Consider the following 17,121-nt stretch of genomic DNA (forward strand, 5'->3'; position numbering starts at 1 on the left):
GAATCCGAGCACCCGCCGTGGCAGCCAACAACTTTGAGATCAAGTCAGGACTCCTCAACGTGATTGAGAACAACAAGTATCATGGCTTGGCTCTAGAGGATCCATTTGATCACTTGGACAGGTTCGACAGCTACTGTGGGTTGTCAAAAACCAATGGTGTGTCCGAAGATGCCTTAAAGCTCAAGCTATTCCCTTTCTCTTTGGGGGATAAGGCACGTCAGTGGGAGAAGTCTCTACCCAGCGACTCCATTACCACTTGGGATGACTGCAAGAAAGCATTCTTGGAGAAGTTCTTCTCTACTTCAAGAACTGCTAAGCTGAGAAACGAGATCTCCAGCTTTCAACAGAAGGGCTTGGAAGGTTTCAGTGAAGCCTGGGAGAGATTCAAGGGCTATCAAGCTCAATGCCCACACCATGGTTTCTCTAAGGAGAGCTTGCTGAGCACATTCTACCGTGGTGCTCTACCTAAGTACAGAGCCAGACTGGATACAGCTAGTAATGGGTTCTTCTTGGGGAGAACTGAGGAGGATGCAGAGGAGCTGGTTGACAACATGGTTAAGAGTGATGCAGTCTACAGTGGAGACCACGACAGAAGCAGTAGAACTGAGGATAAGCAAACGAGGAAGGAGTTGAAAGCTCTACAGGATAAGATAGACATCCTCCTTGCTGATAAAGCTACCCAAGAGCAGCTGCACTTTGTCGGCAACCCAAGCCAAGAGACACCAGCTGTTGTCCATGAAGTTGAGGGTTTGGAAGGTCAGGAAGAGCTGTGTTTCATCAACAACAATGGTAGCTGGTACAAGAAAGAACCCAACTTTCAGTACAACAACTACCAACAGAAGTCCTATTCCAACAACCAGCAGAGTGGTTATCAGCCTCGGAACAATCAGCAAGGCAGCTATCAACCTCAGCAGAACCCTCCTCCTGGTTTCAACAACAAGGGCAACCATTCTTCCCAACAACAATCTAATCCCTCTACCTCCACCCCTCAAGTCAGCAGCACTGATGCTCTACTGAAACAAATCCTGGAGTCCCAAACAAGAAGTGAGAAGCATGTTGGCTATGAGTTGAAGAATCTTCACTCAAAGATTGATGGGAGCTACAATGAGCTCAACAACAAGTTCAGAGCTTTGGAGAACCAGTTTGCTGCCATGAACACTCAACAAAATCGCCAACAAGGTTCTCTACCTGGTAAATCTGAGCAAAACCCCAAGGAAACCATGAAAGCTATCACTCTCAGGAGTGGTAAAGAGTTACCTCAGAGAACTCTCACCAAGGATGCTGAGAAACAAAGTGAGGGGGTTGCCATCACCATAGATGATGAAGTGGTGATTGTTGATGAGAAGATCAATGACGAGATCTTGGAAAAAATTGTGGAAGCAAAAGGAAAAGGAAAGGTTGGAGAAGAGAAGAAAACAGTTAAAGATGGTGAAGTCGTCACTCCAGCAAGTGAAAATTCTTTTGTTCCTCCTGCCTATGAACCCAAGCTTCCATTCCCAGGTCGATTCAAGAGGCAGCTGCTAGAGAAGTACAAGGCTTTGTTTGACAAGCAAATGAGTGAAGTCCAAGTCACAATGCCCATTATAGATGCTTTCATGCTGATCCCTCAATACAGCAAGTTCCTCAAAGATGCTGTAGCTGCAAAGAAGAAAGAGATGGAGGGCATGGTGATTCTCACTCATGAGTGCAGTGCTATCATTCAGAGACTGGTCATTCCAAAGAAGCTAGAAGATCCTGGATGCTTCACATTACCTTGCGCTCTTGGGCCTATGGTATTTGATAGATGTCTCTGCGATTTGGGAGCCAGTGTCAGCTTGATGCCCCTATCCGTTGCTAAGAAGCTGGGTTTCACTCAGTACAAGAAGTGTAGACTTTCTCTGGTATTGGCTGATCGTTCAGTGAAGTACCCTGTGGGTATCTTGGAGGACCTCCCAGTGATGGTCGGAAATTATGAGATCCCTACAGACTTTGTGGTGCTTGAAATGGGTGAAGAAGCTCAAGATCCTTTAATCCTTGGAAGACCTTTCTTAGCCACAGCAGGAGCTATTGTTAATGTGAAAGAAGGCAAGATTGATCTCCATCTGGGTAAAGGGCATGTTCTGCATTTCGACATCAAGGAAGTAATGAGGAGACCAACAGTTCAAGGACAAGTGTTCTACATCGAAGAGATGGATGCCCTTGCTGATGAACTCCTTGAAGAGTTGTCACTAGAGGACCCTCTACAGCATGCTTTAACTGTAGAGAAAGAGGCTGAGGTGATTGAGAACCTATAGAGTACTGCCTATGGGATGATGCTGGATTCACACCAGGCGTTTCTCAGTAAGGACCAGTACGAGGAGCTTCCACAGATGGTTCACCAACAAATCTCAGTCACTCAACGAGAGGACAACCAGCAGGATGACTGGAGTGAACTAAAGGCACCTAAAGTGGAGCTTAAACCTCTTCCCCATGGTGTAAGGTATGCATTCCTTGGTCCTAATGAAACTTACCCTGTCATTGTGAGTAGTGAACTTACTGAGAATGAGCTATCTGAACTTTTGAAAACACTTAAAAGATTTAGAAAGGCAATAGGTTACTCACTAGATGACATCAAGGGGATATCACCCTCTTTGTGCATGCATAGGATACATCTTGAGGATGAATCAATGACTTCTATCGAGCATCAAAGAAGGTTAAATCCTAACCTGAAGGATGTTGTAAAGAAAGAGATTCTTAAACTCCTAGATGCTGGTGTTATTTACCCTATCTCAGATTCTAACTGGGTATCACCTGTGCATGTTGTACCAAAGAAAGGTGGTATCACTGTGATCAAGAATGACAAGGATGAATTGATACCAACAAGAACCATCACAGGTCATAGAATGTGCATTGATTACCGAAAACTAAACTCTGCATCTAGAAAGGATCATTTTCCACTACCATTTATTGATCAGATGCTTGAGAGACTTGCGAATCACCCATTCTATTGTTTCCTTGATGGGTACTCAGGATTTTTCCAAATCCCCATACATCCCAATGATCAAGAGAAAACGACATTCACATGTCCCTATGGCACCTTTGCATATCGAAGGATGCCATTTGGTCTATGTAATGCTCCAGCTACCTTTCAAAGGTGCATGATGTCAATTTTCTCTGATCTGATTGAGGATGTTGTGGAGGTATTCATGGATGATTTCTCTGTCTACGGATCTTCGTTTTCTGCTTGTTTGTCAAATTTGTGCAGGGTCCTACAGAGATGTGAAGACACCAACCTTGTGCTGAATTGGGAGAAGTGTCACTTCATGGTCAAAGAAGGGATTGTGCTAGGACACAAGATTTCAGAGAAGGGGATTGAGGTGGATAAAGCCAAGATCGATGTTATGGTTGGTCTGCCTCAACCAAAGACAGTGAAAGACATCCGGAGTTTTCTTGGTCATGCTGGATTCTACAGGAGGTTCATCTAGGACTTCTCCATGATCACTAGACCTTTGACCAGGCTGCTGTGCAAGGAAGCTACCTTCAGTTTTGATGTGGAATGTCTACAAGCTTTCAAGAAGCTGAAAGGTGAACTCGTTAGTGCCCCAATTGTCCAGCCACCTGATTGGGATCTCCCTTTTGAGATCATGTGTGACGCCAGTGACTATGCTGTGGGAGCTGTTCTGGGGCAGAAGAAAAATGGCAAAACCCATGTGATCTACTATGCCAGCCAAACCCTCAATGATGCTCAAATGAGGTATGCCACAACAGAGAAGGAGATGCTGGCAATTGTTTTTGCCTTTGAGAAGTTCAGGAGCTACTTGGTTGGGTCTAAAGTCATTGTCTACACAGATCATGCTGCCTTGAGACACCTTCTGGCCAAGAAAGATGCAAAACCCAGGCTTTTGAGGTGGATCCTTTTGCTCCAAGAGTTTGATATGGAGATCAAGGACAAACCTGGAGTTGAGAATGGAGTAGCTGATCATTTGTCCAGGTTGAGGATAGAGTCTGGTGTCCCTATTGACGAAGGACTTCCTGAAGAGCAGATCATGGCTATCAAAGGAGTGATAGCAGTTTGTGAGACTGGTAGGAAGCTGGAAGAGGCCAAAGCTACAGAGGAGAAAGAACCTTGGTATGCTGATCTAGTTAACTACCTAGCCACAGGGAGGGAACCTTTGAATCTTGTAGGCTATGCCAAGAAGAAGTTCTACAAGGATGTGAAAAGATATTACTGGGACGAGCCCTACCTCTACATTCTCTGCAAAGATCAGCTTTATAGGAGAGTGGTTGCAAATGAGGAGATTGATGGGATCCTTGCACAGTGTCATGGATCATCCTATGGAGGACACTTTGCCACCTTCAAGACAGTTGCAAAAGTATTACAAGCTGGATTCTGGTGGCCACACATGTTCAAGGATACACAAGCCTTTGTTTCGAAGTGTGATTCTTGCCAAAGAAGAGGAAACATCACCAAGAGGAATGAGATGCCTCAAAATCCAATCCTTGAAGTTGAAGTGTTTGATGTCTGGGGTATTGACTTCATGGGACCATTTCCATCATCCTTTGGCAACAAATATATCCTTGTGGCTGTTGATTATGTCTCCAAATGGGTGGAAGCCATTGCAAGCCCCACCAATGATGCTAGAGTTGTAATCAAGATGTTCAAGAGCATCATCTTCCCAAGGTTTGGAGTCCCAAGAGTTGTAATCAGTGATGGAGGTTCCCACTTCATTAACAAACTGCTTGAGGGACTTCTCAAGAAGAACGGTGTGAAGCACAAGGTGGCAACTCCTTATCATCCCCAAACAAGTGGCCAAGTTGAGATTTCTAACATGGAGATCAAATCTATTCTGGAGAAGATTGTGGGGATTACAAGGAAGGATTGGTCCAATAAGCTTGACGATGCACTTTGGGCTTATAGGACAGCATACAAGACACCACTGGGCACCACACCTTTCAACCTAGTGTATGGGAAGGCTTGCCATCTGCCAGTGGAGCTTGAGTACAAGGCACTATGGGCAATAAAGTTGCTGAACACATCAAGAGTGGAAGGCTCTTTCAGACACGAGCTTTGAGATAAGAATGGATGCTTTTGAGAACTCAAGAATCTACAAGGAGAAGACTAAGGCTTTCCATGACAAGAACATCCTGAAGAGAGAGTTTAAAGAAGGAGACCAAGTTCTTCTCTACAACTCTAGGCTTTCCAGGAAAGCTTAAGTCAAGGTGGTCCGGTCCTTTCAAGGTCAAGGAGGTTAGACCATATGGAGCAATAGTTTTGTGGAGCACTGATGGAAGAGACTTCACAGTCAATGGACAAAGGGTTAAGCTCTACATGGCTACTGCACCAGAGGAAGATGGGGTTTCAACTCCACTGTCTGATCCTACCCCGGCCTAATCTAAAAGGAGGCAAAGTCAAGCTCGGGACTTAAAAAGCTCACTTGGGAGGAAGTCCCATGCGTATCCTTGTATATATTGCATTGGTGTTTCATTTTTCATCTTTTGCATAAAAAAAAAAAAAAAAAGAGAGAGAGAGAAGTTGTATGCAGGTACTTGATCGATCCATTTTTGAGCTGGAGTCGTGTATGGGAGCGAGGTCTCACAGCGACACCTCAAAGTCGCTCCAGCTGGGAGCGAGGTTTCGAGAGCGACACCACAAGGTCGCTCGTGTTTTCGTCGTCGGATCGAGATAAAATCGCCTCAGAGCGAGGTCTCGGAGCAAGGTCGAAGGGTCGCTCCAGCTGGGAGCGACGTTATGGGAGCGACACCTCGGAGTCGCTCGTGTTTTCGTCGAAACGGACGCTCAAAAACTGACGCGGAGCGACGTCCTAGAGCGACACCTTCAAGTCGCTCCAGCTCAGAGCAAGCTTTCCGGAGCGACACTCCAAGGTCGCTCGCGATTTCGTCGACTCGCGATGCGAGGAAACGACGCGGGAGCGACCTCTCCCAGCGACACCCTCACGTCGCTCCCGACCCGGTCCAGGTAAGTTTCCTAACTCTAAACCCCGGTTTGATTCAAGTAAACCGACCCTAGACCACCCTAAACCGAACCGGACGACCCTAAACCTACCCCAACCCCGCGACTCCAACTCTATCCCCCTCACTTTCCTCCCACAAACTCACAAACTCTCTCAAACTCATCCACACCAAAATCCCCAAAACTTTCTCAATTCTCACCCAAATCAACTACTTTTTGTTTCTAAATCCAAGCTTTCGCCCCTGTAGTCTATTCCTCACCACCCATTCACCATTTCCTTTCATCCAGAGCAAGGTATTGAGTTTTTAAATTCAAATTCGTAGGTCCATGAACCCTAGAATTTGAAAGTCGAAATTTGGTCCTCTTCTTGCTAGATTGTGGTGAAATAGACTAGGGAAAGCTTATCTATCATGTTGGGTTGTTGAATTAACTGTGAAATTGAGTTTAATTTGCACTTTGGCAAAATTAGGGTTCATGGATTTGGGGATTTTTCGAATTTGACCTTAATTGGGTGTGTTTGCGGGTGTACTAGATGCGTTAAGATGTTACATTGTTGCATTGTGTTGAACTTGAGTTTAAACTGAAAAATTCATTTGTTAAGTTCATTCTTGCAAAATGTTCGCTTGCAAAGTCTTCTTTTTCTTCACTTCCATCTACTTATCCCTTTCCAAGTTTGTAACTTTTCAGGTGAAAATGGTTAAGAAGACAAAGGGCAGGTTGGAAGCTGAGAGGCAAGAAGCCGAAAGTCAAGAGTTTGCACAAAGAGGAAAAGCTTTAACCAGCGAGCCAACTGGCTCAGGGACGCAGCGGACTGTGCGACAGCAGACGTTGGCTGCAAGGAAATCGAAAGAACACGAGAAGAGGGCAGGGAAAAGTGTAGCAGTTCCCACCCATGAGGAAGGTGAAACTGAGAGTGATGATGAACCAGCACCTACGAAGAAAGCCAAGATGTCAAAGGGCAAAGGGGTTGCTGTTGATCGAGACAGGGCGAAAACTCCATCTGTAGAGGAGCTGTATGATCATTTGAAGGATGGAGTCACCTGGGCTCCAACCAGGTTCGCCGACCTCAACCTGCTGAAGGAGTTGGGTCTAAACTCTGATATTGAGGCAATGCTGGGACATTTGAAGATGCCGAAACTCCTCACCATGGCTTATCCTTTCTACAAAGATGTCACTTGTCAGTTCCTCTCCTCTCTTGTGGTCACTTACCACGACACGGCGCATGTGAGGCAAGGATGGGGAAAAATCAGCTTCAAGGTCAATGGAAGAGAGTACAACATGAACTTCAAAGACATTGGGAGGGTGATGGGGTTCCAAGACCTAGAAGACCACTCCCTTCCCAAGTGTGAAAACCTTCCCACAGAGCTTTGGAAGTTGATCACTGGAAACAGACACTCCAACGGGGCTGACAAGAACTCACACATCCGACACCCGTCTGTACGCTACCTCCACAGATTGCTAGTCCATGCTTTCTACCCACGGAAGCAAGCTGGTAATGTTACTGAGGAAGACATGCGACTGCTCTGCCCGGCTATCCGTCCCTACACTCAACCCGGAGTGTTACCCCTTCCCAGCACTGATATCTATGCTACATTTGGGATGGTCAGTTTCTTCGTGGGCCGTCTCGAACACTACAGAGACTGGGCGTGGTACACCACTGATTCGCGCTCAAATATGGGGATAGGCGGAATGATCACACCACTGCTCCAATTTCTGAATGTTCCCTTGGGAAAGGACGCAGCGGGGCCTAGGTTCATTGATGGCACCTACTTGAGGATTGCCACCTATTTCAGTGGGATGTACGGGAAAGACTACGTCTACCACTACTACTTGCACGGCAGGCCAGTCGAGGTGGTTCTTCCAAACCGGAACCTGACGAGTTTAGAGATACCTGGAGCTATCAGCTTCAACATTCCCCAGGAGTACTTTCTTGGAGAACACGGGCCTCTCGATCCAATTCAAGCAGCTCCATCAAGGAGAAGGAGTGTCCCTGCGCAACCTGAACCACCTGTTGCAGACACCTCTGAGCATATCTATGGACCTCCGCGCTACTACTTCAAGCCCCATGACGGAGTCCTTCCTCCTGGAGCTCTCCGTGATGCTCATGACCACATTGGTCGTCTCCAGAGGTGGAACAAAGCTCAGGACAGAACGATAGAAAAGCTCAAGGATAAGTGCAAGGCACTCAGCAAGACTGTGAAGAAGCAGGCAAAGACTTCAGCAAAGTTCATGAAGAAAGTAGCTGATGTTTTAACTAGGGGAGGAATAGCTGGATGTAGCTCAGCTGATTTCGCTTTCGCGAACACCTCAAACCCCCAGCCTCCACCCCCGCCTGATGCTCTTGGTTTCCCCCTCACTGCTGCGCAGCTTCAGCGTAAGTGGAGGAACCCACCCACTCAACCTTCCACTTCCGGCAACAAATCCCCATCCCTTGCTTCTTCAGACAGTGAGGACGAGATTGACGAGGTTGAGAGCCAGCCATGGCATGGAGGCTCCGGTACAGCATCCGGTGGTTACTACACCACCTTCCCTCCTGACGACGACGATGCTGGGGCATCTGCCCCTACCTACTATCCATAGGAGGTACTTCTCTCACTTCCTTGTATATACCATTTCATTCCTGCATATTAGTTTTCTTCTCGGTATCTCCTTCTTTCTTTGACAACACAGAGACTGTGTAACTCAAGTTTGGGGGAGGTACCAAGCATTTGATCATGTTTGCTTTGTTTGTGTTTCATTTGAGTCATGCATTGCACGCCTATTTGCATAAAAAAAAAGGATTTTTCATTTAGTTTGCATCATTTGCACCATTAGGAGAGTCTAGAGCATATAGGTTGCATTCACTTGCATAGGGAGCAATGATTTTAAATGCCTTGTAAAGAACACTACGTTGCACCATTGAGTAGCCATGCACCTCTCGAAAAGACTTGTATGTTTCGAGCCTTGAAAACTCTTCTTGAAACTTGTTGATTGCTGAAACTCAGTCTTTGAAGCCAACTACAACCTTATTTGAACTGAATGAACTTAATACTTCTTGCTTAGGGTCCTTTGTGTACTGAGTCATGGCTATACACACTTGAGTTGTCACATCTTTTATGCCAATCTTTTTGACAAACTCTAGTGGTAGACCACTCCCAAAACCTTTCCTTCCTTTTAAGCTTTCATTGTTTGATGAGTGAGGCCTTCTTCGGAAAGTCTTACATGCGCATAATGTTGAGAGTATCGGGAACGACAATGCTTGATCTTCATTTTTGCTAGATTGGACATTCTATTGTCTAGCTATAGGTGGGAGGGTGAGTGTTGTGATCATGATTTGGGAGAAATGAAAAATAAAAGGGGATAGACTCTTTGTGTTTAAGTGAATTGATTTTCTGGGATAAGTAGAGAACCTCTAGCTCTAGTTTTGAAAAGTCTTGGCCCCCAACCTAAAAAAAAAAAATTATAATAAAAAAAAAAAAAAAAAAAAAAGAAAGAAAAGGGGGCTAGCAAAGTTGTTAAGAGCTAAGAAATGTTTTGAGGTTGTAGAAAAATCCCTTGTAGATTTCAAAAGGAAAGAGTTAAAGTTCTTAAGATCTTTTGGTGAGAGATGTGAGTTGGGTTTGACATTTGGGAATGATTGTGTAATTGTATGTTTGGGAAAAGGGTAGAACAATGGAGATTGAGCATTGTATGCATGAGTTGGTCCCTTTCTTAGATATATTATGTGCAATGTCAAGGCTACTTGTTTTGAGAGTAAACCACCTTAAAGATCATATGTTTTGAACCTCTTGAATCACTTTAATAGAAGCCTTCCCTTACCCAACCAAGTGACTTGGACCAACGGACCATTTGCAAGAATTCACCTGATGTTTTGTGCTTAATGAATGTGAGAGTTGGTTGATTTGAATGTGTGGATGCTTGATGATGAGTGTAGGGACAAAAGGATTTGAGATAGGCCTAGAGAAGCTAGAGTGTAATAAGAGAGTGTGCTAATTATATTTGCTAGTTGTGTTTCTTTTGGCTATGAGCTCCCACCTTCAAACCTCTCTCCTTGCAAGTTCTAGAAAGTTCACTTGAGGACAAGTAAAAGAACAAGTTTGGGGGAGTTGATATCTTGCATATTTACATTGTTTTATCCATTTATTCATGTGCATTTTCATCATATAGATTAGGATTTAGCCATGTCTAGGTTGCATTTTGCATACATATGTCTCTATCAGGTAGTTGAGCACCACATGGAGTTTCTGGAGACATTTGGGTGCATTTGGAGCTCAAAAGGAGGTGATTAGAGTGGGCTTTGGACGAGCACTGCTGGAGCGACCTCTCGGAGCGACGGCATGAGGTCGCTGTGCATCACATCCCGGAGCGACTCATCCAGAGCGACTGCGCAAGGTCGCTCGCGTTTTCACGTCCGGAGACACACATTTACACCTTGGAGCGACCTTCCAGAGCGACGTGCTGAAGTCGCTCCCGAAGCTTGGAGCGACCATACCAGAGCGACAGGAAGAAGTCGCTCGCGTTTTCATCACCCGGAGACGCGAGAACGAACCCGGAGCGACCTCTCGCAGCGACACAGCGAGGTCGCTCCCGAAGCCTGGAGCGACTTGTCGGAGCGACGGGCTGAGGTCGCTGCGTGTTTTATTTCTGCTCGAACTTGTGATTTCTCAAGGGCATTTTGGTCATTTCATTATGCACGTTTTTATTTTCTAAACCTATGTTTTATTACTCTGTAAGCCACCAGGAGGCATCATCTTTGTTCTTAGAAAAAACCACCAAAAACCTTTGGAAAGTCATCTCTTTGAATCAATTGATCAGTTTATTATTGAAATTATGTGTTCTTATTTATTTTCTGTGTTTCTCTACATGATTAATCTGAAATCCACCATGGGTTTAAGAGGAATCATGGAGATTAGTGAGTAATCACCTTTTGAATTCATGGGTTAGGGAGATTAAGGGTGATTAGGTTAGAACTAGGATGTTTTAGTGTAGATCATTCATATTTCCTTGCTAGTAGAGTGAACATAAAGCATCTTCTGAGTTGGCCACTCAGTTGTTGATCCTTAGGCATTTCTCACCCGAAAGGTGTTCGATGAAATGCCCGAGACAACTCTCCTAGACTTTTAGCATACCTTGCCAAAGACATTTGTTGTTAAAGATGCTAAGATAGCTAATAGACTTGTTAGTAATGATTGCTTTCATATATTCAACCAAAGACATTTGATGTTTGAATTGTGTTAAGTAAATGAACATTCATCTAGACATAGAGTTTGTTTAGGATTGTGTCTAAGCTTAAAGTTAATAGATTGATTGATCGTTTGCCATCTTTAGTTCGAAGCTTGATCACCCGATGTCTAATCCCTATATCCATGAGTTCTCTTTTCCAATAGTTAAGAAAGTATCGTTTAGTTATTCCTATTAATTAGTCATAGTTAAAAACCCATCTAAATCATTGGTTGCACTTAGATTAAGTGATCACTTGCATTCTCGGTGCTTTGATATCTCTCAGAACTGGTTCGACAATCTTTTATACTACAACATTTGTCTTAGGAGCCTTGAAAACTCTTAACATCAGCTACTTCTAGCTTAAAAACTGAAGTACTTAGGACTAACTTGATTGATCTTTATAAGGAGTATCAGGATGGGACCCGGGGCAGTTCTTCAGGTGCTTCATCTGTTCCAATTCCACAGGATCTAGTTACTGAATCTCCTCTTGAAGATGATTTAGACAATGTAAGTTCTTAGCATCATCACTCATATTTTTCATTTACCCGGCCGTTTGGTTGCTTGATTGAACTCATTTACATGATCTAGTTGCTTCTAACTTTCAATTTAATATTAGGATCTCTTTGAACTAGAAAGAAGCCTTGGAAGTGATATGGGAAACACAAAAACACATTTAGATGTGTATTTGGAGGAGAAAAGGCTAGATAGAAAGTCATTTCCTGATTTGGATGTTTTAGGCTATTGGAGAGAGAACCAGTCTAGATTTGGTGATTTAGCTACTATGGCACGTGATATTCTTAGTATACCAATCACCACAGTTGCTTCAGAATCAGCATTTAGCATTGGTGGTCGAGTCTTAACTCCCTACAGAAACCGTTTGCTTCCCAAGAATGTTCAAGCTTTGCTTTGTACCCGTAACTGGCTGTGTGGATTTGCAGAATATGAAGGTAAATTTCATAATTTATTAAAACTATTGTATAATGTGTTTTATGCTAATTCACCTGTTGACTTGTAGGTACTACAGAAGATGTTGATGATATGTGCAAGGAAGATGATGTTGGGAAGACTACAAATGCTTCTGGAGTTGGAAGTTCAAGATCAGAAGGCTCAAGTGTACCACCATGAAACATGTTTGAGACTTTCTTTTATTATGTTTGGAAACATAACGAGAACAAGTTGGTCCCTTTGTTTTGGTAGTTATTGAACTTGTTTAAGTTATTAAGTTTGTTATTGTAATGCCACTTTGAGATTCTAGTTATTTGATTATATATTTGATGGCATCAGTCGTATGTAGCAACTAGCAAGTGAGCAACTCCATTATTCTTGTTTGGTGTCTCACAGTCTCACGACTCTCTCTTGATCCTTGGTTTTAATATGTTCCCACATTTGGGTTCAATTAATATCAAAAGTTTCAAACATTTCTTTCACAATTGATGATTTTTTTATTATTATACATGTTTTCAAATTGTTTTTATCATTTTATTTTATTTAAATTAAATTAAGTAGTGACCATTAAAAATTACAATATTATTTAAGAATATAAATTTTTGTACCATAAAATTCGATTTACAATATAATTAAAACAAGAAAGGTATGAAACAAATTAAAAAAAGAGTTAAATGGGTGTCTAAATGGATCTTAATGGGTCAAGGTAAAATTTGTGGGTTTAAATGGGGAGCCCTAATAGACCTTAAAACTAAATGGGTCTAAACGGGTTTGGGTTGTAAATGGGGTGGGTTCTAAATGGGGTGGGTCTAAATGGGGTGGGTTTACCCATTTTAACATCCCTAATTACAACAGAGAACAATCAGTCATAAAAATACAGTCTGATCTTGTTATAAATTCAATACAAGAGTAGATAAACATTGATAAAAAAAACAGTAAGAAGAAACAAAGATAATGAGCAGGAGAGATTATTACCTTGATGTATTCTTGGCTTAGAAGAAGACGCTTTGAAGTTGTTGTGGCAGCCGTTGAGTCAGTTTGGCTTTCTCCAACCTTGAGATCCCTCTTGTAGCATCTCTTCAACCGCTTTCTCAATGTCCAGAACCAGTGCCGCTGCTCGTTCGTCAATGAAGGTCCCACCTTTACGGGTGAGAGTATTTCTCACAAGGTCGGGATATGAAACTGGTTCCTCAATACCTTCATCAACTACCTACAACAAAGGGAAGAACAAAAAGTTAGACAATGAGCAGTTAAATGGAGGGAAAAATGGAAGTACAAAGAGATGGAAAGCTGACCATTGTACACGCAATATTAGCAAAGGTGTGGTCCTGCACCATGGACATGCATCTTCAGCCCTGGAGGAGAAGAACAGCAAGAAAATGATGCTGATTGGCTCTTGGCTTTTGCTTCAGGTGTTGACCAATTCACAAGGATTGTTTCCCAGTATTTCGCACTGATATAACTTGGTTGCTCTTTTTTTCTTTTTTGGCTTATGCGTCCGTAGATAATCACTTGAGTCTGAAGCTTCCATTTGAAGTAGATTTCATGATGAAATCTATCTTCCCAGTAGTATTGTTGCTACAAAAGAAGAGAAGTGATTAAAAGCAAAATACTTTTGAAAGGGAAACATGAATGGTTCAGGACCACTTACGATGAATTAGTGCCACCAGCTTGTTCTCTTCTCCTCTGGAATCTTTACCCAGCTTTGCCATAGCCCCCAATAGTTTCCCTGCCATGTTGTTCTGATAAACTCATGGACTTCAGGATCAACTCCGATCCTGCAAAGACATTGTATACCATAACAAACATCAGATAAGAACATGTAACAACATCCATTTACTACACGGTTAAGTATACCTAACACTTAGCTACTAAGTTCATTAACTACATGGTTAAGTAAATGATATCACTTGCCACAATGCTCCATCGATCTTATCAGAATGGAGGTGTGGCTGGTTAATTCTGGATAGATCACGTAGCAGAGCCTCTTCTGTTCTCCTCTCATATGTTGGAGGAGGAGGAGGAGGAAGAGCTGCAGATAAAGTGGAAGAGCTGACCATTCCAGGAGGTATTTTTGGTTGACCAGAAGCAGGAGTCGTACCATGAGGCATTGAAGCGGTTCTCATTTGGGGTCTCATGTTTCTGACATCTGCAGACAGAGAAACAGAAGAAGCGGTTAAGATTGAAACCTTGATTGAAACCTTAAATTGAAACCCTAAATCGAAACCATAAACCTTAAGCAAACTGAAACCAAACCGTAACCCCAAAACGAAACCATAACAATAACTTGAATGAAAAATCAAAACACAAACTCAAGCCTGAAACCGCAGAACAAATTGAAACCGAAAGCAATTCCAAATCTCAAATCAAAGCCCTAACTTGAAACCCAAATGAAAACCCTACTCGAAACCAAAAGCAGCCCCGAACCCCAAATCGAAACCCTAATCAAAATCCAAATTCGAAAGCCAAATCGAAACCCTAATCAAAACCCAAAATCAAAACACCAAGATTGAAACCCTAACCAAAAAAATGAATTGACAGAAATAGAGAGATCGAGAGAAATAAAAACCTTACCTTAAAGATTCAAGCTTGGAGGGTGAGGACAACAACGGTCATTGGTTGCATTTGCGGAGGAATGAGACATCGCAGAGAGAGCTAGATGAGAGATTGAGAGAGCTAGAAGAGAGATCGAGAGGTTAGAGAGATGGATAAGGAATTAGAGAGTAAACAAAGACACGAGGGGGGGGGGAGAGAATAGGTTTGTAGAAATTTTGGAAAAATACTGTGTGGAAAATGGGTTTTGGGCTGAAAAATTTAAGAGGGAATTAGTTTTGGCCCAAAAAAATTGAAGGTAATCATAACTTTTTAGAAATTTAGAAGATTTTAGGGGTTAATGAGGGTTTATAGATATGGTTTAGATAGGTTTTTCATATTTTTTTATATACTCATATATTATAAACTCATATCATACATTTTATATATTACAATTTACTACATAAAACCTTATATTATACATTCATATATCTTACAAACACTAAGAACTTATATTCTACATTCATATATCTTACAAACACTAAGAACTTATATTCTACATTCATATATATTACAAAGCATTAAGAACTTATATTATACATGTATATATCATAAAAACACTAAAAACCTGAATCAGATCCGAATCATAATCTGAATCATCTTCCACAACATAAGTTTCAAAGCGTAACATTTCACTTCGTGCAACAACTTGGTTGTGTGTATCATCTTATAACGCAGTAAGAGCAACTTCAGAAATTTCTCGAACCCCTCTAGGCACAACATTCGTACATGCCCACCAATCGTTTGCTGATGTGCCTCGAACCCGCGTATAAGGAATGAAACAAACTTGATCACAATTACCAGATAAGATAATGGGTCATACTTCTCATACTGCCAGAAGAGAGACACATCGACGATTCCCGATTTATGTTTTCGAATCCCCCGACTTACAATTGTATCAAACCACTTACACTTCAAAACCATGACTTTTAAGCCTAATAGAAACATAATACTCAACCATCATTATATCCTCGATCAACCGTAATAGTCAGTGTCCGTCGTACCCATGACTTGGACACCGTAATGTTGGGTTCTTTTATCTTGGCCATGGCCATGTGTGTGGAAGCAGTATCCTCGTGAGAAATAAATCGGCCAAGCTTTATAATTTTGTTTCGGGCCTTGTACGAAATCCAATATCCATAATGGAAACTGATATACCTTACTCGCTTCATTAACTTGTTAATTAAAATCATGTCAATGATAAATTCACATTGATAATCAAATTATATAAAAAACTTACATAGTTTTTCACCCATTCCGCATGATGGTTGTCTTTCGCTATTTGTAGATCATTACCACATATATCTGGGTTGTTGTCCATCATTAACTCCTCAAACATCTTGTTCTGTAGTTGTTATAAAATAATTATAACTGGCATTGTTAAAAATGTAAGATATAAAAACTAGTTAAAATACTTTTCGTAGGGCTCAAATGAAGGACAATTGAGCATCAAAAACGTTTGTAACACAGTATAGTCATCATCGGTTAGATGCCTCTGATTTATTTTTTCACTAACTCGACTTTCATGGTAAAACATATTTGGCACATTTGGATCATGATATGTAAAGCGAACATCTCCAGGTTGCAAAACAGTAGCTGGCACTTCTGGATTTCCAAAGTGATGTGCAGAAGCTCTAGAAATCTCCTAAGTAAGACACTGGAAAATAATGGAACCTGTAATATGTTCTTTATTTTTATTTTTTTCTTCACATGGTATATGTATCGCTCGAAAGGAGACATCCATCTATATTGCACTGGACCACCTAGAGCAGCTTCATCTGGCAAATGCACAACAAGATGCTCCATAACATCACAAAACAAAGGTGGAAAAATCTTTTTCAAATTACAAAGCTTCACCGCAATGTTTTCTTTTAAAATGGCAACATCTTTGTTCTTTAGTATTTTTGCAAAGATATCCCGAAAGAAGAGTGCTATCTCTACACAAAACATTTTTGAGTTAGTGCATGCATAGTAAGACTTATAATTTTTTTAATTAGTTGAAATTGCGATGTGGACATTTTCCAACCAGTCCTAGTTATTCCAACACCTATTCAACCAGTTGGTTCGCCTGCACAAACTACAGTTCCATCTCCGGTGACAGAATTTCCTGGTAGAGGACATAGAACACGAGCACCACCAGCTAAATATCAAGATTACATCGGTTATCATACAGTCTGTCTTAAAGATACCCCACTTGTTCAGCACTGTGCTTCTTCATTGTCCTCCGAAACTGTCTCAGGTAAGATACTTTGCCCATTAATTGAGTATATTACTGATGTGCGTTTCTCACCGTCACATCGAGTGTATCTCGCAGCTGTTAAGCATAAAGTATGGCGTCAAGCCGTACGTGGCGAAGTAGATGCTCTAGAAGAACAAGGTACTTGCGATGTCACCGATCTTCCACCCGGCAAGGTTGCCATCGCATGTATGTGGGTGTTTAAGATCAAATATAA

At 42.1% G+C, this 17,121-nt stretch overlaps 1 non-coding gene across 1 annotated transcript; it reads right to left on the reverse strand.

Annotated features, from left to right (window-relative positions):
• Positions 1-314: 314 nt before the first annotated feature.
• Positions 315-421, reverse strand: LOC117133131. Its single transcript, XR_004456972.1, has one exon. It is a non-coding gene; the product is annotated as a small nucleolar RNA R71 (small nucleolar RNA).
• Positions 422-17,121: the final 16,700 nt, after the last annotated feature.

Source organism: Brassica rapa, chromosome A03, assembly GCF_000309985.2.
Source record: "Brassica rapa cultivar Chiifu-401-42 chromosome A03, CAAS_Brap_v3.01, whole genome shotgun sequence".
NCBI lineage: Eukaryota > Viridiplantae > Streptophyta > Magnoliopsida > Brassicales > Brassicaceae > Brassica > Brassica rapa.